This window comes from Arachis ipaensis, chromosome B09 (genome assembly GCF_000816755.2).
Source record: "Arachis ipaensis cultivar K30076 chromosome B09, Araip1.1, whole genome shotgun sequence".
Taxonomy (NCBI): Eukaryota; Viridiplantae; Streptophyta; class Magnoliopsida; order Fabales; family Fabaceae; genus Arachis; species Arachis ipaensis.
In genome coordinates, this window is record NC_029793.2 from 124,238,342 (window position 1) to 124,263,184 (window position 24,843).

Below are 24,843 nucleotides of genomic sequence, written 5' to 3' on the forward strand. Positions count from 1 at the left end.
TGAGTAGGATTCAGGGATTGAATGACTGTGATGAGTTTCAAACTCACAAAGGTTGGGTGTAGTGACAGACGCAAAAGGACCAACGGATCCTATTCCTGCATGAGTGAGAACCGACAGATGATTAGTCGTGCGGTGACAGCGCACCTGGACCATTTTCACTGAGAGGATGGATGGTAGCCATTGACAATGGTGATCCACCAACACACAGCTTGCCATAGGAGGAACCTTGTGTGCGTGAAGAAGAAGACAGGGGGAAAGCAGAGATTCAGAAGACAAAGCATCTCCAAAACTCCAACATATTCTCCATTACTGCATAACAAGTATTTGATTCATGCTCTTTTATTTTTCGCAATCCAAACTGATAATTATAATTGATATCCTAACTAAGAATTACAAGATAACTATAGATTGCTTCAAACCAACAATCTCCGTGGGATTCGACCCTTACTCACGTAAGGTATTACTTGGACGACCTAGTGCACTTGCTGGTTAGTGATACGAGTTGTGAAAAGTGTGATTTACAATTCGTGCACCACTGTCCCACTTCCAGGCACTCACAAGTTGACGTTAGGATTTTTGCCAGTAAAGAATTTTATAAAAAACAGTCGCATTGTAGATATAGTCTCTAAACCAACAAAAATCCCTTCGTACAAACGTTTTGGTTGTCACAAGTAACAAACCCCTTAATAAATTGATAACCGAAGTATTCAAACCTTGGGTCGTCTTCTCAAGGAATTGCAGGGATGTATGTTCTTATTATTGGTTATGAGTTTGTAAATTGGGGGTTTTGAAGTTTGGGCAATGGGCACAGGTATATCTAAATAACAAGTAAAATAAATTAACAATAATAAAATCTCTTGGCAAGGTATGAAGAACTGGAAGTCCTATCCTGGTTATCCTTATCAATTGTAATGAGAATTTGATTTTTCTCCCACTTTTGTTAACCTCTAACTATGAAGGTAAGTTAAGTGGATGAATTAATTTTTATTCCTCAGGTCCTAGTCTTTCCTTGGGAAAGGCTAGAGTTATTGGAACTCGAATTAATCCTTGAAGAATTCCAATTTTCAGTAAACAATGAGTTTGATAACTCAAGTGTCTCCAATGACTCAACCAAAGCTAAAAGGGAAGAGAATCTACTTGAATAAAAATAATTTGAATACATAAATTAAAGAGAGCAATCATAATTCTGAAATACCTCAATCAGCACTAATAAAGATATCAAATATAACATGGAAGATTTCATAAATTAAATTAGGAAAATAAATAAAAAGAACATTGAACCTGAGAAGAAGTTGAAATAATAAAGTTGAAATAATAATACATCCTAATTTCTTTAAGAGAAATCCTAATCCTAAATCCTAAGAGAGAGGAGAGAACCTCTCCCTCTAAAAACTACATGAAAAGTGAATTTTGGAAGCGTGTATATAAATGGATGCATTCCCCCACTTTATAGCCTCTAATCTGTATTTTCTGGGCCACAAACTGGGTCAGAAACAGCCCAGAATTCGCTGGTTGCGAATTCAAACACGCTGATTTTTCGTCACTGTGACGCGGCCGCGTGGAGCACGCGTTCGCGTCGCCTAGCCTCAGAGCAACTATGGTATATTATATATCAAATCGAAGCCCCGGATGTTAGCTTTCCAACGCAACTGGAACCGCGTCATTTGGACCTCTGTAGCTAAAGTTATAGCCATTTGAGTGCGAAGAGGTCAGGCTGGACAGCTTAGCAGTTTCTCCAACTCCTTGTATTCCTTCCACTTTTGCATGCTTCCTTTCTATCCTCTGAGCCATTTCTGCCCTGTAATCTCTGAAATCACTTAACACACATATCAAGGCATCTAATGGTAATAAGAGAGGATTTAAACATAGGGAACTTAAGGCCAAAGAAGCATGTTTTCAATCAAAGCACATAATTAGGAAGGCAAATGTAAACCATGCAAATAGTATGAATAAGTGGGTAAAGAGTTGATAAAATCCACTCAATTGAGCACAAGATAAACCATGAAATAGTGGTTTATCACACGTCTCCACCGAATCTAACGCCATCAAAAAATAACTACAAAGCCCATCTCAAGCCCACAAACTAAGCAAAAAAAAACATGTTGCGCTTGGGGGCTCATACGATCAATCCTCTTACACAAACACGCCGAGGATATCTAAAGCTCAACCTGTTTTTTACAGGATAATCTTGGGGCTGTGTACCATACTAACAACCTCGGATATCAACAACCAAAATTCACATGCCAAATCAAATTTCGAATAATACGAGAACTACCTCGGCAAACTGTTGTGAAGACTAACCTAATAGTGGCTATATAACGGGATCACTTAGCTCCCCAGAGGACCAGGATCTCAAAAAATATAACTTTGGTCGCACTACTAGTTATTCTTTATATTTCTCAGCTCTTTAAGAATTTACTAACTTGAGCGTCAGAGTCTTTATTGCAGTTTCCACGCCAGAGTCCCTATTTCGAGGATCAACCTCAGCAGTTCATCAACGCCCGAGGAGTTGAAGGCACACAAGCTATAACTCGGACGTGTATCCTCAAACGAAACAATAACTATATTTAATTTCTTTAGTTAATGACATCTAATCCAAAATTATATATAACATATAACTTGAAGATTGTAAATAATTTTTCGACAAAAGTATGGTAACGAGTGAAGTGCAAGGATGGAAAAATTCTTAGCGAGATGGATACCCATAAAAATTTATCCGTAGAGAAGTGGATATGGAAACAATTTTATACTCGTGGAGACGAAGATAGGAATCCGTTTACTATACGGGATGAAGACAGGAATAGAGGTCTCTACCCCGTGGATCCCATTTAATGTCTATATATATGAAATGACCTAAATACCTTGTGAGTTATGATATATATGAGTTTTAGTATTTCACTTGATTTCAAAACGCTAATCCCTAACTGCTATTCTTCTCATTCACTATTTTTTCTTCTCACTTCTCTGAAATTCAACCCTCTTTTAGGGATGGAAAAAATTTTTGGCAGAGTGAGTACCCGCAGAAATTTACCCGTTGAAGAGTGAATATAGGAACAGTTTTGTACGTGCAGGATAAGGGACGGAGACTCGTTTATTATATAGGAAGGTGGCAGGGATAGAGGTCTCCATCCCGTAGGGACCCGTTTAATCACCATATATATGAAATGACCTAAATAGTCTGTGATATATATACATATGTGTTTCAGTGCTTCACCTGATTTCAAAATCCTAATCCCTAACTATTGTTCTTCTCACTCACTGCTCTCTCTTCTCACTTCTTTGAAATTCAAACCCTCTCCTCTCACCAGTCACCACTGCCATCTGCCACCTCCTACCTTCTAATCACTGCCGTCTGCAACCTCCTCTCCTCAGCTCTCGAAGTCACTGGCTCCCCCTCACCACTCAGTGCGCCTGTTCCCAATCGAAGAGAGCGTCATCCTTACTGCTTGACCCAACGAAAGACAGTGTCGTCTTCGCCACTTCACCCAACCGAAGAGAAGTCATCGTTGCCACCCACTCATCCAAAGTGAAGTCGTCGTCGCTGCCCCACCCAGCCGAAGTGAAGTGGTTGCCGCCGCCAGACCCAGCCGAGGCAGAAGCGCCGCTGTCTCCGTCGCGTCGGAGCCTCTTCGTTAGTAACTCAGCTTCTAATTTCTTGATTCCTTGGACATTTTGTGATTTATGCTTCTTTTATTTCTGTGATTTTTGGGATTTTTTGTGATTTCTGAGATTTTATTTTTTTGAGTTATATGATTCTTGTGATTTTCTGATTTCTGTAAATTCTATTTATGTGATTTATGATTTTTGCTATTTTATTTCTTGAATCCTAGGGTTTTCTGTGATTCTGCTAATTTATTTCTATAATTCCTGTGATTTTTTTATTTCTGTGATTCTTTTTATAGGATTTATGTGATTTTTTTATTTCTGCGATTCTATTTCTTGATTCCTGGGATTTTATGTTGCGGCTGTGATTTTATTTCTGTGATTCTTGGAATTTTCTGTGATTGCTGGAATTTTACTTTTATAAATATTGGGATATTATTGTTGATTTATTATACGATTTTAATTTTTAATTTTTTTTTCTTTTCGATGTAGGATTCCACACAAATCAGAATCTACTATCACTACTATTACATGATGAAAGAAGGCTTGATAATTATGTTCTTAGAATGTGATAAATATGTTTAGTATTTGGATATGTTTAGTTATGTTATGAATATTTGGTTATTTGAATGTAGATAATGTTTGTTGGTAATTAATGTTTAAGTCTTTTGAAGACTCGTAGTTATATTTGTAACCATAATTAAGGATTTTTTTATTTTTTTAATTTTTCTGTGTTTTTTTTTTTCAATTTTTCATTTTATTTTAAAAATTCGGGAATATTCGTGTGTACCCAAATTGCCGACAGATATGGGATTCTCATTACCGTGGCGGGACAAGGCAGGGGCGGGGACGGGGACAGGTAATGGAGAGTAGTAGACATGTTCCCATCTTATGGAAATCCATTGCCATTCCTATTGAAGTGACTAAACCAAAATAAAATTTTCAATTTGCAATTCCTTTATCTTTTTCTCTCTGTTAATTGTGTTATATTTGATTTATTTTAGGTTTAATTATTTTATTGGTTTCTATAGTTCCGCAAAATTTTTAATTAGGTCCATAAACTTTTTTTCCTTTTCATTGGGTCCCTATACCAAATTTTTTTCGATTAGGTCGCTCTTAACAGTAATTGGTTTAATTGTATAGGGACCCAATTTAAAAAAAAATTGGTACAGGAACTCAAATAAAAGAAAAAAAAATATAGGGACCCAATTAAAAAAAATTGGTACAAGAACTCAATTGAAAAAAAAAGTACGGAAACCTAATTAAAAATTTTGCAAAACTATAGGAATCAACAGAATAATTAAACCTTTATGTTATTCATCATGCTTTAATATTTCAAGAACTTATTAAAATTGTTAATATATAGTCCACTTTTCTCTTAAATATCTTGTGTTTATTGACTTACTAATAGGTTTTAGCCAATTAAAATATTAATTTTTAATTTGTCTTTTTATTTGTATATGTAAATTTTAATTTTAATTTGTGTTTTTATAATTTAATTTGTTTAGCATGCTTATATGCTAAAATTAATTCCTATTGTGTAGGTTCTTTCTGGTATGCAAAATTGTTACTCATGTTGTAAAATTTGTTGTTCGTTCTCTCCCTAGCAATGGCGCCAATAACTGGGGCACAATACGATGGTCCAAACATAACTTCACAACTTCGCACAATTAACCAGCAAGTGCACTGGGTCGTCCAAGTAATAAAACCTTACGTGAGTAAGGTCGATCCTACGGAGATTGTTGGTATGAAGCAAGCTATGGTCATCTTGTTAATCTCAGTCAGGCGGATATCAAATGGTTATGGAGTTTTCGAATAATAATAATAAATAAACAGAAAATAAAGATAGAAATACTTATGTAATTCATTGGTGAGAATTTCAGATAAGCGTATAGAGATGCTTTCGTTCCTCTGAATCTCTGCTTTCCCGCTGTCTTCATCCAATCAGTCTTACTCCTTTCCATGGCAAGCTTTCTGTAAGGGCATCACCGTTGTCAATGGCTACATCCCATCCTCTCTGTGAAAATGGTCCAAATGCTCTGTCACGGCATGGCTAATCATCTGGAAGTTCTCGATCATACTGGAATAGGATTTACTATCCTTTTGCGTCTGTCACTACGCCCAGCACTCGCGAGTTTAAAGTTCGTCACAACCATCCCTTCCCAGATCCTACTCGGAATACCACAGACAAGGTTTAGACTTTCCGGATCTCAGGAATGGCCATCCATGGTTCTAACTTATACCACGAAGATACTAATAACTCGGACTCAGTCCCCTGTATTAGATATCTAAGAGATATTCATTCTAGCTTGGTTGCAAGGTTCTTGAACCAGCTTCTTTATGAGTCTTGGCCGTGGCCCTAAGCACTTTGTTTTCCAGTATTACCACCGGATACATAAGTGCCACAGACATATAATTGGGTGAACCTTTTCAGATTGTGACTAAGCTTTGCTAAAGTCCCCAATTAGAGGTATCCAAGGTTCTTAAGCACACTCTTTTTTTGCTTTGGACCTTGACTTTAACCGCTCAGTCTCAAGTTTTCACTTGACACCTACACGCCACAAGCACATGGTTAGGGACAGCTTGGTTTAGCCGCTTAGGCCGGGATTTTATTCCTTTAGGCCCTCCTATCCACTGATGCTCAAAGCCTTGGGATCCTTTTTATTTACCCTTGCCTTTTGGTTTTAAGGGTTATTGGCTTTTTCTGCTTGCTTTTTTTTTTTCTATTTTTTTCGCCATTTTTTTTCTTTTTTTTCTACAAGCTTTTGTATTCACTGCTTTTTCTTGCTTCAAGAATCATTTTTATGATTTTTCAGATTATCAAATAACATGTCTCCTGTTCATCATTCTTTCAAGAGCCAACATATTTAATATTCTAAAACACCAACTTCGAAAGACATATGCACTGTTCAAGCATTCATTCAGAAAACAAAAAGTATTGTCTCCACATCAAAATAATTAAACTAAGTTCAAGGATAAATTCGAAACTCATGTACTTCTTGTTCTTTTGTAATTAAAACATTTTTCCATTTAAGAGAGGTGATGGATCCATATTCACTACTTTAAGGCATAGACACTTAGACACTAATGATCATGTAATAAAGACACAAACATAGATAAACATTTAACATAAGAAAACGAAAAATAGAAAATTTAAGAACAAGGAATGAGTCCACCTTAGTGATGGTGGCGTTTTCTTCTTGAGGAACCAATGATGTCCTTGAGCTCTTCTATGTCTCTTCCTTGTCTTTGTTGCTCCTCCCTCATAGCTCTTTGATCTTCTCTAATTTCATGGAGTATGATGGAGTGCTCTTGATGTTTCACCCTTAGTTGTCCCATGTTGGAACTTAGTTCTCCTAGGGAGGTGTTGATTTGCTCCCAAAAATTCTGTGGAGAAAAGTGCATCCCTTGAGGTATCTCAGGAATTTCTTGATGATGAGCTTCCTCACGTTTTTCTTGAGCTCCATGAGTGGGCTCTCTTGTTTGCTCCATCCTTTTCTTAGTGATGGGCTTCTCTTCCTCAATGGGAATGTCTCCTTCTATGAAAGCTCCAGCTGAGTAACATAGATGGCAAATAAGATGAGGGAAAGCTAGCCTTGCCAAGGGGGAGGGCTTTTCGGCTATTTTGTAGAGTTCAAGGGAGATGACTTCATGAACTTATACTTCCTCTCCAATCATGATGCTATGAATCATGATGGCTCGATCCACAGTAACTTCAGATCGGTTGCTGGTGGGAATGATGGAGCGTTGGATGAACTCCAACCATCCTCTAGCCACAGGCTTGAGGTCCAGTCTTCTAAGTTGAACCGATTTACCTTTTGAGTCAATCTTCCATTGAGCTCCTTCCACACATATGTCCATGAGGACTTGGTCCAACCTTTGATCAAAGTTGACCTCCTTGTGTAGGGACGTGCATCTCCTTGCATCATAGGCAAGTTAAACGCCAACCTCACATTTTTCGGACTAAAATCTAAGTATTTCCCCTGAACCATGGTGAGATAATTCTTTGGGTTCGGGTTCTTACTTTGATCATGGTTCCTAGCGATCCATGCATTAGCATAGAACTCTTGAACCATTAGAATTTTGACTTGTTGGATGGGGTTTGTTAGAACTTCCCAACCTCTTCTTTGGATTTCATGTCGGATTTCCAAATACTCATTTCTCTTGAGTTTGAAAGGGACCTCGGGGATCACCTTCTTCTTGGCCACAACATCATAGAAGTGGTCTTGATGGGCTTTGGAGATGAATCTTTCCATTTCCCATGACTCAGAGGTGGAAGCTTTTGTGTTCCCTTTCCTCTTTCTAGAGGTTTTTCTGGCCTTAGGTGCCATCAATGGTTATAGAAAAACAAAAAAAAAGCTATGCTTTTACCACACCAAAATTAGAATGTTGCTCGCCCTCGAGCAAAAGAAGAAAGAATAGAAGAAGAAGAAGAAGAAGAGATGGAGGTGAGTTGATGGTTTGAATTTGAGTGGGTGGGTGTAGGTGGGTTGTATGATGGTTTTAGGGGAGTAATGGATGTGAGTGGTAAAGGGTTCTTGGGAAAGGGTGATATAGGATTATGAGGAGGTAAGGTGAGTGGAGGTATGTGGGGATCCTGTGGGATCCACAGATCCTGAGGTGTCAAGGATTTGCATCCCTGCACCAATTAGGCATGTAAAACACCTTTGCATGCAATTCTAGCGTTTAAACGCCGAATTGATGCTTGTTCTGGGCGTTCAACGCCCAGATGTAGCATGTTTCTGGCGTTGAACGCCAGCTCCATGCTTGTTTCTGGCGTTCAGCGCCAGCTCCATGCTCTGTTCTGGCGTTGAACGCCAGCCAGATGCTCCTTACTGGCGTTTAAACGCCAGTAAGTCCTTCCTCCAGGGTGTGATTTTTCTTCTGTTGTTTTTTATTCTCTTTTTGATTTTTCTATTTATTTTGTGACTCCACATGATCATGAACCTAATAAAACATGAAATAACAATAAAATAAAATTAGATAAATAAAAATTGGGTTGCCTCCCAACAAGCGCTTCTTTAATGTCAATAGCTTGACAGTGGGCTCTCATGGAGCCTCACAGATGTTCAGAACATTGTTGAGACTTCCCAACACCAAACTTAGAGTTTGATTGTAGGGGCTCTTTATGACTCTGTACTGAGAGAAGCTTACTGTGCCTCTTTTCCATGTTTATAGAAGGATGTCCTTGAGTTTTAAACACAAGGGAGTCCTCATTCAATTGAAGGACTAGTTCACCTCTGTCAACATCAATTACAGCTCTTGCTGTGGCTAGGAAGGGTCTTCCAAGGATGATGGATTCTTCCTCATCCTTCCCAGTATCTAGGATTATGAAATCAGCAGGGATGTAAAGGCCTTCAACCTTTACTAACACGTCCTCTACTTGTCCATAAGCCTCTTTTCTTGAGTTGTCTGCCATCTCTAATGAGATTTTAGCAGCTTGTACCTCAAAGATTCCCAGTTTCTCCATTACAGAGAGTGGCATGAGGTTTATTCCTGACCCAAGGTCACATAGAGCCTTCTCAAAGGTTATGGTGTCTATGGTACAAGGTATTAGGAACTTTCCAGGATCTTGTTTCTTCTGAGGCAATCTCAGTTGATCCAATGCATTTAGTTCAATGGTAAACAGGGGAGGTTCATCTCCCCAAGTTTCTTTACCAAATAAATTGGCATTCAGCTTCATGATTGCACCAAGGAACTTGGCAACTTGCTCTTCAGTAATATCCTCATTCTCTTCAAAAGAAGAATACTCTTCAGAGCTCATGAATGGCATAAGGAGGTTTAATGGAATCTCTATGGTCTTTAGATGAGCCTCAGATTCCTTTGGTTCCTCAGAGGGAAACTCCTTGTTGATCACTGGGCGTCCCAGGAGGTCTTCCTCTTTGGGATTCACGTCCTCCCCTTCCTCCTTGGATTCAGCCATGATGGTTATATCAATGGCCTTGCACTCTCCTTTTGGATTTTCTTCTGTATTGCTTGGGAGAGTACTAGGAGGAGTTTCAGTGATCTTCTTACTCAGCTGGCCCACTTGTGCTTCCAAATTTCTAATGGAAGACCTTGTTTCATTCATAAAACTCACAGTGGCCTTAGATAGATCAGAGACTAAACTTGCTAAGCTAGATGGATTCTGCTCAAAATTCTCTGTCTGTTGCTGAGTGGATGATGGAAAAGGTTTACTATTGTTAAACCTGTTTCTTCCACCATTATTAAAGCCTTGTTGAGGCTTTTATTGATCCTTCCATGAGAAATTTGGGTGATTTCTCCATGAGGGGTTATAGGTATTTTCATAGGGTTCACCCATGTAATTTACCTCTGCTATTGCAGGGTTCTCAGGATCATAAGCCTCTTCTTCAGAAGATGCCTCTTGAGTACTGTTGGATGCAGCTTGCATTCCATTCAGACTCTGAGAAATCATATTGACTTGCTGAGTCAATATTTTATTCTGGGCCAATATGGCATTCAGAGTATCAATTTCAAGAACTCCCTTCTTTTGAGGCATCCCATTACTCACAGGATTCCTCTTAAAAGTATACATAAACTGGTTGTTAGCAACCATGTCAATGAGTTCTTGAGCTTCTGCAGGCGTTTTTTGAATGGATCCACCTACAGAAGTATCCAATGACATCTTAGCTAATTCAGACAGACCATCATAGAATATATCCAGGATGGTCCATTCTGAAAGCATGTCAGAAGGACACTTTTTGGTCAGTTCCTTGTATCTCTCCCAAGCTTCATAGAGGGATTCACCTTCTTTCTGTCTGAAGGTTTGAACATCCACTCTAAGCTTACTCAGCTTTTGAGGAGGAAAGAACTTGGCTAAGAAAGCCTTGACCAGCTTATCCCAAGAGTTCAGGCTATCTTTGGGTTGAGAGTCCAACCATATTCTAGCTCTGTCTCTTACAGCAAACGGGAAAAGCATGAGCCTGTAGACTTTAGGATATACTCCATTAGTCTTAACAGTATCACATATCTGCAAGAATTCAGTTAAGAAATGAAAAGGATCTTCAGATTGAAGTCCATGAAACTTGCAGTTTTGTCGCATCAGAGAAACTAATTGAGGCTTAAGCTCAAAATTGTTTGCTCCAATGGTAGGGATGGAGATGCTTCTTCCATGTAAGTTAGAATTTGGTGTAGTAAAGTCACCAAGCATCCTCCTTGCATTATTATTATTATTTTCGGCTGCCATCTCCTCTTCCTGTTTGAAAATTCCTGTAAGGTTGTCTCTGGATTGTTGTATTTTAATTTCTCTTAGTTTCCTTTTCAGAGTCCTTTCAGGTTCAGGATCTGCTTCAACAAGAATGTTCTTGTCCTTGCTCCTGCTCATATGACAAAGAAGGGAATAACAAAGAAAATATGGAATCCTCTATGTCACAGTATAGAGATTCCTTTGTGTGAGTAGGAGAAGAAAAGAATGTAATGTAAAGAAAGAGAAGGGAGGAAAATCCAAACACAAGGGTGAGGAGAGCAGAGATATGAGATGAAGAGAAGTGTTAGTAAGTAACTAAATAAATAGAAGAAGATGAGAGAGAGAAGTTTTCGAAAATAATTTTTGAAAAAGAGTTAGTGATTTTCGAAAATTAAAGGAGAATTAAAATTAAAATTAAAATTTAAACAATTAATTAATTAAAAAGAATTTTTGAAAAAAGAGGGAGGTATTTTCGAAAATTAGAGAGGGATAGTTAGTTAGGTAGTTTTGAAAGAGATAAGAAACAAACAAAAAGTTAATTAGTTAGTTGAAACAAATTTTGATAATCAATTTTTAAAAGATAAGAAGATAAGAAGTTAGAAAAGATATTTGAAAAAGATATGATATGAAAAGGTATGATTAAAAAGATATGATTTTGAAAAAGATAATATAAAAAGATATTTTTGAAAAGACATGATTGAAATTAGTTTTGAAAAAGATTTGATTTTTAAAATCACAATTAATGACTTGATTCACAAGAAATCACAAGATATGATTCTAGAACTTAAAGTTTGAATCTTTCTTAACAAGCAAGTAACAAACTTGAAATTTTTGAATCAAAACATTAATTGTTGATGATATTTTCGAAAATATGATGTAAAATTAAGAAAAAGATTTTAAAAAATATTTTTAAAATTTTTGAAAATAAATAAGAAAAATGAAAAAGATATGATTTTTGAAAAAGATTTTGAAAAAGGATAAGATTTTTAAATTGAAAATTTGATTGGACTCGTAAAAACAACTAGATTTTAAAAATTTTTGAAAAAGTCAATCCAAATTTTCGAAATTTATGAGTGAAAAAGGGAAAGATATTTTTTGAATTTTGAATTTTTAATGATGAAAGAGAAAAACATGAAAATGATGCAATGCATGAAAATTTTGGATCTAAACATGTGATGCATGCAAGAACACAATGAATGTCAAGATGAATACCAAGAACACTTTGAATGTCAAGATGAACACCAAGACTTATTTTTGAAAAATTTTCAAGAAAAAAAAATATGCAAGACACCAAACTTAGAAATTTTTCATGTATAGACACTATGAATGCAAGAATGCATATGAAAAACAAGAAAAGACACAAAACAAGAAAATATGAAGATCAAACAAGAAGACTGGCCAAGAACAACTTGAAGATCATGAAGAACACTATGAATGCATGAATTTTCGAAAAATGCATAAAATTTTTAGAAAAAAATGCAATTGACACCAAACTAAAAAATTGACTCAAGACTCAAACAAGAAACACAAAATATTTTTGATTTTTATGATTTTATAAATTTTTTTTGGATTTTTGTATATTTTTATTTTTTTGAAAATTATTTGAAGAAGAAAAATAAAGATTTCAAAATTTTTAATATGAATTCCAGGAATCTTGTGCTCTTTAGTCTAAAGCTCCAATCTGGGGGTTAGACATGGCTTAATAGCCAGCCAAGCTTTAGTATGCTATTACATGCATTGAAGTGATTACTTGAATCCTCAGTCCAAAGGAATTTGGACATAGCTTTACAGCCAGCCAGGATTCAACAAATCATCATGAAACACTAGAATTCATTCTTAAAAATTCTGAAATAATTTTCGAAAAGAAAAGAAAAAATATTTTTTTTTCGAATATTAATTGGGAAAAACAAAAAAAGAAGAAAATATTTATGAAAAATTTTTGAAAACTTTTTGAAAATAAAATAAGAAGAAAATTACCCAATTTGAGCAACACGATGAACCGTCAGTTGTCCAAACTCGAACAATCCCCGGCAACGGCACCAAAAACTGGTATGCGAAATTGTTACTCAGGTTGTAAAATTTGTTGTTCGTTTTCTCCCTGGCAATGGCGCCAATAATTGGTGCACAATACCATGGTCCAAACATAACTTCACAACTTCGCGCAACTAACCAGCAAGTGCACTGGGTCGTCCAAGTAATAAAACCTTACGTGAGTAAGGGTCGATCCCACGGAGATTGTTGGTATGAAGCAAGCTATGGTCATCTTGTTAATCTCAGTCACGCAGATATCAAATGGTTATGGAGTTTTCGAATAATAATAATAATAAATAAACAGAAAATAAAGATAGAAATACTTATGTAATTCATTGGTGAGAATTTCAGATAAGCGTATAGAGATGCTTTCGTTCCTCTGAATCTCTGCTTTTCCACTGTCTTCATCCAATCAGTCTTACTCCTTTCCATGGCAAGCTTTCTGTAAGGGCATCACACACTACAAGAAAATATGTCTATTGCCACGCTTTTAAAGCGTGGCGAAAAGCTGAAAAAAGCGTGGCGATAGCTTTTCGCCACGCTTTTTCAGCTATCGCCACGCTTTTGAAAGGGTGGCCTCTACAAGGGTGGCGGTTGCTCTGTTGCCACGTTTTTTCAAACTTATCGCCACGCTTTTTTCTTTGCCACGCTTTTTATAGATTGTCACATTTAAAAGCGTGGCCATAGGTGGAAGATATGGCCACACTTTTAAAGCGTGGCCATAGGTGGAAGATACGGCCACGTTTTTAAAGCGTGGCAATAGAAGGAGATACAGCCACGCTTTGGAAGCGTGGCAATAGAGGGAGATACGGCCACGCTTTAAGGGATAGATACGGCCACGCTTTTAAAGCGTGGCAATAACAAGAGATATGGCCGTTAAATCACAAAGCTCTATCATTGCTGTCATGTTGAGAAAGAAATTCTACTGAGGTTCACATATCAAATACCCAACACATTCAGAATTGTATCAAAGTTAATATTAATTATTAAGAGCTAAATCCAAAATAAACTGTCTTACACCAGTAATCAAATCATTCCATTTGTAGTATCTTTCTATGATCTACTGTACCATAACCAAAATAATCATTCTAAAGACATCAATTGAAACCTAAAAGGTTGTCAAGAACTATACAATGGCATAGGAAACTTGAACAATACTAAACTAGTAACAGAAGGTGTATTCCGAAGCGATCAAGAAGCATGAAATCAATCAGCCTAAGCATGTTCACCACGGATGCGGCAAGCAAGTTGAATGTCTTTGGGCATTACGGTGACCTCTTGGCATGGATGGCACACAAGTTGGTGTCCTCAAACAAACCAACCAAGTAGGCTTCAACAGCTTTGTGGAAAGCAAGGACAGCAAGGTTCTGGAACCTCAAATCAGTCTGCAAACATAATAAATCAATAAATCAATCAATAATTAGATTGGCTTGCCTTCTGCTTCCTTATCACAGCAAGAATAGCTGGTGTTGACAATATACCTTCCCGTATTAGAAAGATAAGTTGTCCTAAATTTCTATTAAGAGAGTCATGCTAATAATAATACACACTAGAGGATTGTGAACAATAAGATGATGCACTAGTCCATCAAAGATTTTTTATCCTTATGATGATGTCATTTACTGCCATCTTGTGTTACAAAGTTCTTCATATTTGTTTTAGAAAGATTCATTGAAAAATTCAAATGATTAAGATACTTACTGTCCAATCAAAATTTTTCGAACACCATTCTCGGCAGCAATTTTAATTATAATCTGAAGTAAATGAGAACAGCAACAGAAACAGAGACAGGGTAAGCAATTTTTTTAACAAAATTAAATTTGATAGCTAAAATAATGCATTCAAAAGCTAAACCTGTGCAGCTTAAAATTAAATTAAACAGTTTTCTATTGCAGATCCCACTGATGACAGGGCTTCCATTGGTATTGCAGGATAGCACACTCTCTGCATATATCAGCAATCCAATTTGACTAAACACACAATATACATTGAACAATTCCAAAACCCTCGCCTATCAAAGAAAGAAAAAGTTAACCAAAACTCGGAACACACACATGGCACAACTGAAACAAAGTTCACACCAAAACCAAACTTCCTGTGCCTGCTTTATCTCTCAATTTATTCTAAATTACATTTACTCACAGCTTTTATATCTTGTTTTACCCTCTTTATTAATGCTCTGTTGATAATAATGCTTTTCTGTTGCTCATGCATCCTGGAAATTCATTTTCCAATGTTACACTACCTTTAAAAACCTATACTTTTCTGTAAGGTAAATGTTTAGGGTCTAGGGTAGGAAGAAGAAGAAGGGAATGAGAGGAATGAGGCAGAAAACTCTGAACATACCGTATAGTACATAGTCTCATTTCTATCATGCAATCGGTTGAGTATCTGCCATTTGGCCAATGCATTAGGATCAGAAGAACAAGTTCAAAATGTTAGCAATAGATATATTAAAACAGAATAGTCCAAAATTCATAACTTTACAGATAGAAAAATCAACAAAAATCAAGAATCAAGAACAGAACAGAAACTGACAATGAAAAATAGATGCAGACAGAATACAAGAACAAAAATCAAGAACAGAAATGAGCAACGAAAAATAGATGCAGGGAAAAATCAAGAACCAAAAATCAAGTACAAAACAGGAAAAAATAGAAGCAGTAAAAAATCATAACAAAAATCAAGAATCAAGAATAGCAACCAAGAGATGAACATTATTATTCTAAAATCAAGCTTAGCCAATAGATGAACAAAATGCAACAAGCAAGCAAGCATGATAAGTAATACTCACATCACCAGGTGCAGCTGATAATAGCGCTAAGAGAGTCACTGCAGCAGCTTGATAATCAGTTAATACCTTGTGTGTTGACTCATTGAAGCTAACCAGATAAAGGAATTAGAAGGAGATACTCACTTTCCATTATTATTTATTGTTGTAAAACTTGGGAGAAGAGTAAAACTTGGAGTCCCTCAGAAACCTTGAAATCATCTCTGCCTTCTCAGCAGAAAGGTTTGTGTTCTCCAGAATTTGATCTTTTGATGCCTTGGCAATTGCTTGGATAGAACCAATAGCTTGACTAAGCTGAATTGAGCGACTAGAATGACAATAACTCGAGCGATGCCTATATGCATATGCTTATCATGGTTTCATTTCACATTTAAGTCAAATATTAGGTGATATAGCTATTGTTAGAGAAAGATACTCCAGAGTTTAAACATCTATATAATCAAGAATCCTGAGCTTTAGCCCTGTTAGGTTTAGGCATGAAAAATCACGAAAACTAAAATGAGAAGTTGCTTCACAATAAAATGATTTACCGCATTTACTGTTGAGGTAAAATAGTGATAGTTTTGAAGAAAACAATTAATAGATCTTCTTAGTATCTTGCTTGAATCTTCCATTGCCAAAAATATTGATATGTATAAGTGTTTTTTTTTCTCAGCCACAATAATATAGTCTCTATAACAGTAGAGATGGTGTTATGTTACAAATGAAGAGGCTCGTGTTTCATTTTCTGTGAAACCTTTTCTCAAACAGGTTGTGCTCTTAAATTTCTGTTGTAGGAATGGATGGTAGGTTAGAGAGTTATTATGAATGGGGTTGGTGTTTTTTGGATGAACAGAACTTAGATACTTAGAAATAATAGGCCAACAACAAGAAACTAACAAGTCATGAGGTGGATAACAAATCAACATTATATGTAATTAAAATCAAAACAGATAAGAACCAAACAAAGAGAACAAATCAACTAGTTGAACTATGGAAGCAACAACAAAAACAGAGTGCTCACTATTTTTTTCCGATTTTAGCCCAAACTGAAACAATGCTCAAGTCATAACCAAAACAGAGTGCACCTTTGTGGCTTTTTCATTCCATAAAAAAACCATGTACGTCCACAGCATCGCAAACAACGCTAATATTGTGACCAAGAAGGAACATGCGTGTTGAGCATGCGATTGACAGAGAGAACGAATCAGGGGAAAATGAAAATGGAAAGGGAAAGCCCTAAAAGTAAAAACAACAGAAAAAATCGAGAAAATAAAAAAAAGAAGCGTTGGAAGGGAAAATCGATCAGACCTTTGGAATCGGAGGGCTTGGAGGAGAAGAGATCGTCGGCGAGCTTGACCTTGCCGTCGCCCATGTTTGGTGGAGCTCGAAGGTGAACAGAGAGATCCAGAAAGATCGGTAGAAGAACAAGAAAGAGAAGAAGAGTATGAAGACGAAGATGAAGATTAAGAAGATGAAGAAGAAGTGGTTTCAAGTGACGACGGCGAAGGGCGAAGGGCGAAGGGCGAAGGTTGGGAGGAGCTCTTCCAGGCGAGTGGTTTCGAAGGTGAAAGAGTGGTTTTCGAAGATTAGGGTTAGTGTCAATAGGTTGGGGACCGGGTTGGGGACCGGGTTTTGGGGCCGGGTTATAGTCAATGGGTTGGGACCCTCTGGCCACGCTTATAAAATGTCGCTGTTTCACTCTACGGCCACGCTTTCGAAGCGTGGCAGAAAAAAAACTTTTGGCCACGCTTTTAAAGCGTGCCAAAAGAGTACCAGGATATGGCCACATTTTGTAAGCGTGGCCGTAATGAAACCCTGTCGCCACGCTTTTAAAACGTCCTCGTTTCTCTTTATGGCCACGCTTTTGAAGCGTGGCAAAAAAAAAAGTGGCCAAATCTCTAATCTATCGCCACCCTCATAAAAGCGTGGCCATTGACCACTTTTGGCCACGCTTTTGAAGCGTGGCAAGAAAAAAACGTGGCCATAGGCCTTTTTTCTTGTAGTGACAGTTGTCAATGGCTACATCCCATCCTCTCTGTGAAAATGGTCCAAATGCTCTGTCACGGCATGGCTAATCATCTGGAGGTTCTCGATCATACTAGAATAGGATTTACTATCCTTTTGCGTCTGTCAGTGCGCCCAGCACTCGCGAGTTTGAAGTTCGTCACAGCCATCCCTTCCCAGATCCTACTCGGAATACCACAGACAAGGTTTAGACTTTTCGGATCTCAGGAATGGCCATCCATGGGTTCTAACTTATACCACGAAGATACTAATAACTCGGACTCGGTCCCCTGTATTAGATATCTAAGAGATACTCATTCTAGCTTAATTGCATGTAGAACGGAAGTGTTTGTCAGGCACGCGTTCATAAGTGAGAATGATGATGAGCGTCACATAATCATCACATTCATCATGTTCTTGGGTGTGAATGGATATCTTAGAAGTGGAATAAGTTGAATTGAATAGAAAATAGTAGTACTTTGTATTAAATTATGAGGAACAGCAGAGCTCCACACCTTAATCTATGGAGTGCAGAAACTCTACCGTTTAAAAATACATAAGTGATAATGGTCCAGGCATGGCCGAATGGCCAGCCCCCATGAAAGTCTAAGATAGCATAAAACTGATCAAAGATCCCCCTTATACAATAGTAAAAAGTCCTATTTATGCTAAACTAGTTACTAGGGTTTACAGAAGTAAGTAATTGATGCATAAATTCACTTCCGGGGCTCACTTGGTGTGTGCTTGGGCTGAGCTTAAAGTTTACACGTGGAGATGTCATTCTTGGAGTTGAACGCCAGTTTGTAACGTGTTTCTGGCGTTCAACTCTGGTTTGTGACGTGTTTCTGGCGTTTAACTCCAGACTGCAGCGTAGAACTGGCGTTCAACACCCTTTTTCATCATCTAAACTCGGCCAAAGTATGGACTATTATATATTGCTGGAAAGCCCTGGATGTCTACTTTCCAACGCAATTGGAAGCGCACTATTTTGAGTTCTGTAACTCCAGAAAATCCACTTTGAGTGCAGGGAGGTCAGAATCCAACAGCATCAGCAGTCCTTCTTCTACCTGTGAATCTGATTTTCACTCAAGTCCCTCAATTTCAGCCAGAAAATACCTGAAATCACAGAAAAATACACAAACTCATAGTAAAGTCTAGAAATGTGAATTTAACATAAAAACTAATAAAAACATCCCTAAAAGTAACTAGATCCTACTAAAAACATACTAAAAACAATGCCAAAAAGCGTATAAATTATCCGCTCATCACTTTCTTTTCTCAATTTAAGGATTCAAAATGATGAATGATTCACAAGTTTGCCTCTGGTACAAAATTTGAATTGTGATTTGACAATTATTGTTAGTATTGTGTCTTTTTTTTAGGATTTTTAATTTAAATAAATTAAATAAATATTTTATTTACAAAAATAATAATTTTAAAAATTATTACGAAAATGCGTAGGATTACTTATTTCGTTTACAGTATAAACGAGATAAGATAGTACACATGATACATATATATCTCGTTTATAGTGTATACGAGATACGTGCAAGCTTATCTCGTTTACACTGCAAACGAGATAATACTAGGTAACGCCTATATATAGATGTCATTTACAGCGACGTTCTGGACCCCATTCCAACATCTCCACCACTTTCTCGTCTCTTCTATCCCTTTCTGACCATATTATTGAGTAAGACGAAGATGACGCACGCAGATGCACGTGATCCGAACATCAATAGGTTGAACGTGACATGGCACTACACAGGAGCAGCCAATTTTGCGGTTAGTTTTATTATCTTGACGTTTATTTTATCCCATATATGTATAGCAATGGTTAGGATACTTGCCAAGAACTAAAACACAATTTGTATCTTTAGCAACAGGTTACTGATATGGTATAATTCTAGGAATGTGATTATCATTTTTTTTTGTAATTAAGTTGTTAACGACATAATTATTAATTTAGATATTAAATATTGGAGTAGATATTTTTCAACCATTGAAGTTAGTTTATTGGTTACATGTTTCTTAATTTATTAATTTAGTTATTAACTATCCAAGTTTGATAATTAGATTATTAAGTTAAAGTTTGATAATTAGAGTATTAATTACTTTACTGAATAGTTGAAACAGTTCTTTCTTCGAAATGTCTTCTGGAAGATAATAATTTTTGAATTGAAACTTCACCTATTTTGGTAGAATTTGTGGTAAATAAAAAAGCAATTGAAAAAGGTTATATGGAAACTCAAAAGATAATGAATGTTTTATTATTCAAAATTATATTGTTTTTATATTCATGTTGCAACAATAGGACACACACTACTGTAAATAAGGAAATACATGACAATAGGACACGCACTACTCTAGATAAGAAAATACATGAACAACTTCATTTCGTTTTGTACTTTCTATTGACGGAAGGATATACATGTCCATCATTTACTATTGTTGAGGACCTAATTAGTACTTTTTTTTCTTAAGAGCTAACTAGTTTAAAGTCGAAATCTTTGAGGATGTAATTGTCACTTACTCTTCCCTTTTTTATTGATCCATGGATTAGTCTTACATATGAAAAGATAAAACATTTACTACTATGATTTGTAGAAGTGACGTAAGCAATACAGCAAGAATATATTTGTAGTGTTGATGCTATTGATTGAATTTTTTAGCAGTTTTTATCCCAGTTTGTTTTTCATGTTTTTTATTTTATTTTTTAGGGGATGGGAGGAATGCTCACTGGGAGATGAACTCCACTCTGCGAGATCACTAGTATCCCATTTTATTGTCGGGGCATTGGCTTATCCATATAATCCAATTCAGCCTATTGACAAAAATGACAAATTTAGTTTTGCTGAGACCGACAACTTTGTTAAGGAGATGGAGTAATGGAAGCAAAGCAAGCAAAGGAACTTGAGGGAGAATTTGTCATTTTTGTCAATAGAAATACATTTAAGAATAGAGAAAAGGACAAATAGGCTGAATTGGATTAAGAATAGAAAATAGTTTTGCTTTGCTTTGTCCTTGACCTTTTTTTCTGCGGACATTTTCATCCCCGAAGAATAGAAAATACATTCATGTCCCTGACTCCTCTAAAATATGGATAAATATACCCCCCGTTAAACTCCGTCCGTTAGTCCTGACGAAAAATGTTGACGTGGCTCCCGTGGTGCTGACCTGGCCGTAACGGGATGACACGTGGGCTATACCTTCTGAAAATATGACATATTAGTTCCTACGCTCCAAAACGATACCGTTTCTCCCCCACCCCCAATCTTTCAAATTCTTGAACCCTAATCCCTGGAATGCACAGAAAGCGGGTGAATGAAAGAAGGGAGCATTTCGTCCCATGGCATCCGATGAGGTATCATCTAGCTCGAGAAGAAGTGGAGGTGGAGGAAGAGAAGAGAAATTTGCTGAAGGCTGGGTTCCTAACGGGAAGGATGACAAAGATAGTGTCTCACCAAAGTGCTTATCTGGGGAAAATACAATCCTATTCATGTTGATGACGAGCAGCAATCCTAACAAATTATTTCTCGGATGTCCATTTTATAAGGTATCTAAAGCAACTGTGTGGAACTCTGTTTGTGTTAAGGTTTATCCCCAAAACCAGATTTTTTGGTGAGTTTTGTGGACTAATTTTATGCAGGCAAGACAACCCTATTGCAAGTTCTTTCTGTGGTTGGATGAGCACATTGCAAGGCTTGGGATGAGTGATACAAGGGACCGGAAAGAGAAGAAAATTGGTGACGTTGAAGAGCATGAATGGAAGCAAGACATGGAAAACAGGATCAGATTTTTGGAGAAGAGGATAGTAGCTTTAGAGATGAAAAAAAAAACCCAACAGGGTGGTGTATATGTGTGATTTTAATTATCCTAATTGTTACTATTTTAAGTTGTAAGAATGAATCGATGATTGAAAACGATAAATGTGGTAATTTGTTCCCAAAAAAATTGAACATGTCCTTTTTATAAATGTATCAATTTTTATCCTATATGTTGCAATGTATGATTGAAATCAACGCTGGCCAAATTATAGATAATAAAACATTCAAGAAGTGACATTAAAGCTGTGAATATAAACATTCATCATTGTTTCTGACAACCAAAAAAAAAAAAAGAAGACCAGTTTGGTAGTAATGTGTGCACATGTATGGCATGCACACCATTAACAAGTTTTTACTTGACCAGTAACGGCTAACTAAAATACCAGCTATAAAAAAAAGGATAGTTGTATCTGGAATTTGCCATTAAGAATTGCAACAGAACACATTTATCACAAAATAACATAATGGTATGATGCTTCATTCCTTGGAATCCTTAGATGCTGACACACTTGGTACAGTTAGTGGTGGAGCCTCCTGATCATGTGCAGTAGTTTGTGTGCTAGATGGAGTTGGTCCTTTGGAGACTTCATGAACTGGTGCTGCCTGCTGTGTGTTAGATGGGGTTGGCCCTTGATCAAGTGGAGCTGGTGGCTTGAAAATCTTCTGCTTTGGTATAAACCTTGATTGTTTTGGTCGAGTTGTGCCAGTGACCATGAATGGAGCTTTTCCTGAGGGGCTTAAATGGATGGCTTGAAGTTGGGGCGGGTGACCTGCCTTGAGTGACCGTTGGCCCTGGTGGTGCTATCACAAGTGTTGATCTTATAACTCTTGTTGGACCTGGTACAACATTTGGCACACTTGGGCCAGCTCCACTCAGAACCTATAGGAAGGAGGGCACCAAAGCACCACAAAATATTCAGGCCGCAATCAGTCAATGTTGCATACCAAACAGCTTATAATGACAAACAATTAAATCGTTACAGTAGAGTGTTGTTACTGGGGTGTTGAGCTACCTGGTTGGCTATTTGAAGCATCTCGGACATAGTAGTCAAAGTAGTTAACAATTTAGTACGAAGACATATTTGTCCCTCAGGAGTAATATACTGAGACAGATCACTCCTTGAAGATTGTGGTACTAAGACATAATAATCCCTGATGTTTCTAGTACTAAGACAGTTTAAACCTTGAACTACTTAATGATATGACAGAATTGTTGCTGGAGTAGATATTCAAACACATAATATTATGACATTAAAGTGATCTTACCTCTGGTGGTGGAGCTGATTGTGACAAAGGAAGCACAACTAGTGCTTGGGAGGTGCTATCTCCCTTCTTCTTAGGCCGCTTTGTCTTCAGCTTCCAATTGGTTTCGAAGGAGCTCCCTTGCAAGTTTTATAATTGTGGCCCTTTTTACCACACTTGCTGCAAGATACAGAGAATGACCTCTTCAGTTTACCCCCTTGCATCAGTGGCTCAGCAGGGTCTTTCTGCCGATTATGAACCTTTGGCCTGCCAATTCCTCTTTTGATGATGGGTGGGTCTAGCTATGAGAATTCAGTTATGGGCCAAAATTTTGCACTTGACACTGGTTTAATGCAGTGTACGTATGTCCTCTGGATTGACTCCATACATAGCCAAGGGTGGACATAGTCTTGTGGCATGTCACTTCTCTTCCTAATGGGAACAAGTGCATGAATGCAAGGCATGCTTGAGGTAATGAAAGAAACAGTTTTTAATGATGACAAAATAATTAGTGCTAATAATAACAAAACTCTGCAATGAATGAATTAGAGTGATCACAGATGTTACCAATAAGTTGCCATTTGTTGCACGAGCAAGTGTACTTAATGAAGTCTACATCCACCTTGCTTGCTTTCCGGCTCACCTCAAATATTTTCTGTTCGTTGTCACCAACCCATTCAGCCATCCACTTAGTGCTAAGGTTGATTAACCTCTCCATCCTCTTTTGCTGGACTGGTGCTAGCTTTCTAGTGTGGTTCTCCAGGACTTGTTTGTGATTCACCATCCTCCTTATCAGGTAATACCTGATTTCTTCACACATGGTGAGTATGGGCTTAGTTCGATAATTCACTCTCTTGGCATTAAACACCTCACACATGTTATTTGTGAGGTTATCAACCTTTGGCATATGGGAGAAATAAAACTTAACCCAAGTTTCTGGCTCAAACTTACTAAGGTATTCCCAAGCACCTTGGTTCACTGCCTTCACCTTTTCTATACATTCCTTGAATTCTGCAACAGTAGTGCATCTAGCACACTCCCACACAACCTCTCTGATGTACAAGTCTTTGAAGTGATTTATGAAATTCTTTCACATGTGCATCACGCAATTACGGAGATTTGCATGTGGCATGACCTCCTTTAGCGCAGGGAATAAACCCTGCATTGAACGAGGGCAGGAAACAGTTTCATAAAGGAATGATATACCAAATGAAAGTGATAATATTTGAAGCAAACATATTAATTAACCAGGATTACATCTTACCTTCTGTTGGTCCGATATGAAGGTCCAGCCATGGATGGCATCGTCTCCTATGTCTCCCTGAAGATTTGTCAGGAACCACTTCCAAGCATCCTTGGTCTCAGCCCTGACAACCCCATATACGATAACGTAGACTGATTATTTGCATCTTGAGCAACTGCTGCTAGAAGCCAACTCATGTAGTAGGTTTTCAGAAAACAACCATCCAAGTACAACAACGGCCTGCACCCATCCTTGAACCCTTGCTTACAAGTATCCAAGCATATGTATAATTTATCAAATACAGAAGGTGCTTCTGGAATTGGCATGAGCTCCAACCTAGCCGTTGAACTTGGATTGCTTATCAAAATCTGCTCACAGTAGTCCCTGCTCCTCTTGTATTGTTCCCTCTCGTTGCCCATGATCTTCTCACTCACCTCCACTACTGCTCTGTACACCATCTTAGGGTGGGGACTTAATGAAAATTCCTCCCTTAGGAATTCAGTTGCCTATCTTGTGTTCATGTGTAGTTGGGTTGCCATCCTCTTTTCAATTTTCTTGCTAAGCCAATGCTGATCAGCTGCATTACTGCCTAAATCCCTTACACAAATATGTTCTTGCTGGTACGTCTTAACTTGATAACACTGTAAGGATTTGTTGTAGGACAAATGAACTAGGAACGAACACTCCTCATCCTTGCAACCCACTCTGACCCTCTCCTTATCGTTCTTGATCCACTTCAGCTCCCTTCCCTCAGCAATGAATGAATCTTTTACCACCTCCTTAAACCTTTCAACAGTAGCAAATCTCGTTTCTAACTCAAATATGTCCTCACCATGAGCTTAATCATCATCAAACTCAGGAAAATTCCTGCTATTGCCTTCATCCTTGGATGAATTGGGTGTATGCAACTCCTCGAACTCATACTCAAATACGA

At 37.4% G+C, this 24,843-nt stretch overlaps 2 long non-coding RNA genes across 3 annotated transcripts in view; one reads left to right on the top strand and one right to left on the bottom strand.

The window, feature by feature from the left end:
• Window positions 1–17,373, top strand: part of LOC107616779 — a 20,592-nt gene extending 3,219 nt beyond the window's left edge. Inside the window, exons 2-3 of the long non-coding RNA XR_001614640.2 lie at window positions 126–127; window positions 16,900–17,373. This is a non-coding gene — a long non-coding RNA (uncharacterized LOC107616779). The remainder of the gene's footprint in view (window positions 1–125; window positions 128–16,899) is intronic.
• On the bottom strand, window positions 13,783–16,278 carry LOC110267373. 2 transcript variants are annotated; one of them, XR_002354890.1, is made up of 3 exons: window positions 15,734–16,278; window positions 15,615–15,702; window positions 14,244–14,574 (listed from the first exon to the last, which is right to left on the bottom strand). It is a non-coding gene; the product is annotated as an uncharacterized LOC110267373 (long non-coding RNA). The 2 variants fall into 2 exon arrangements; XR_002354889.1 differs by lacking the exon at window positions 14,244–14,574 and adding an exon at window positions 13,783–14,205 and having other exon boundaries at window positions 15,615–16,278.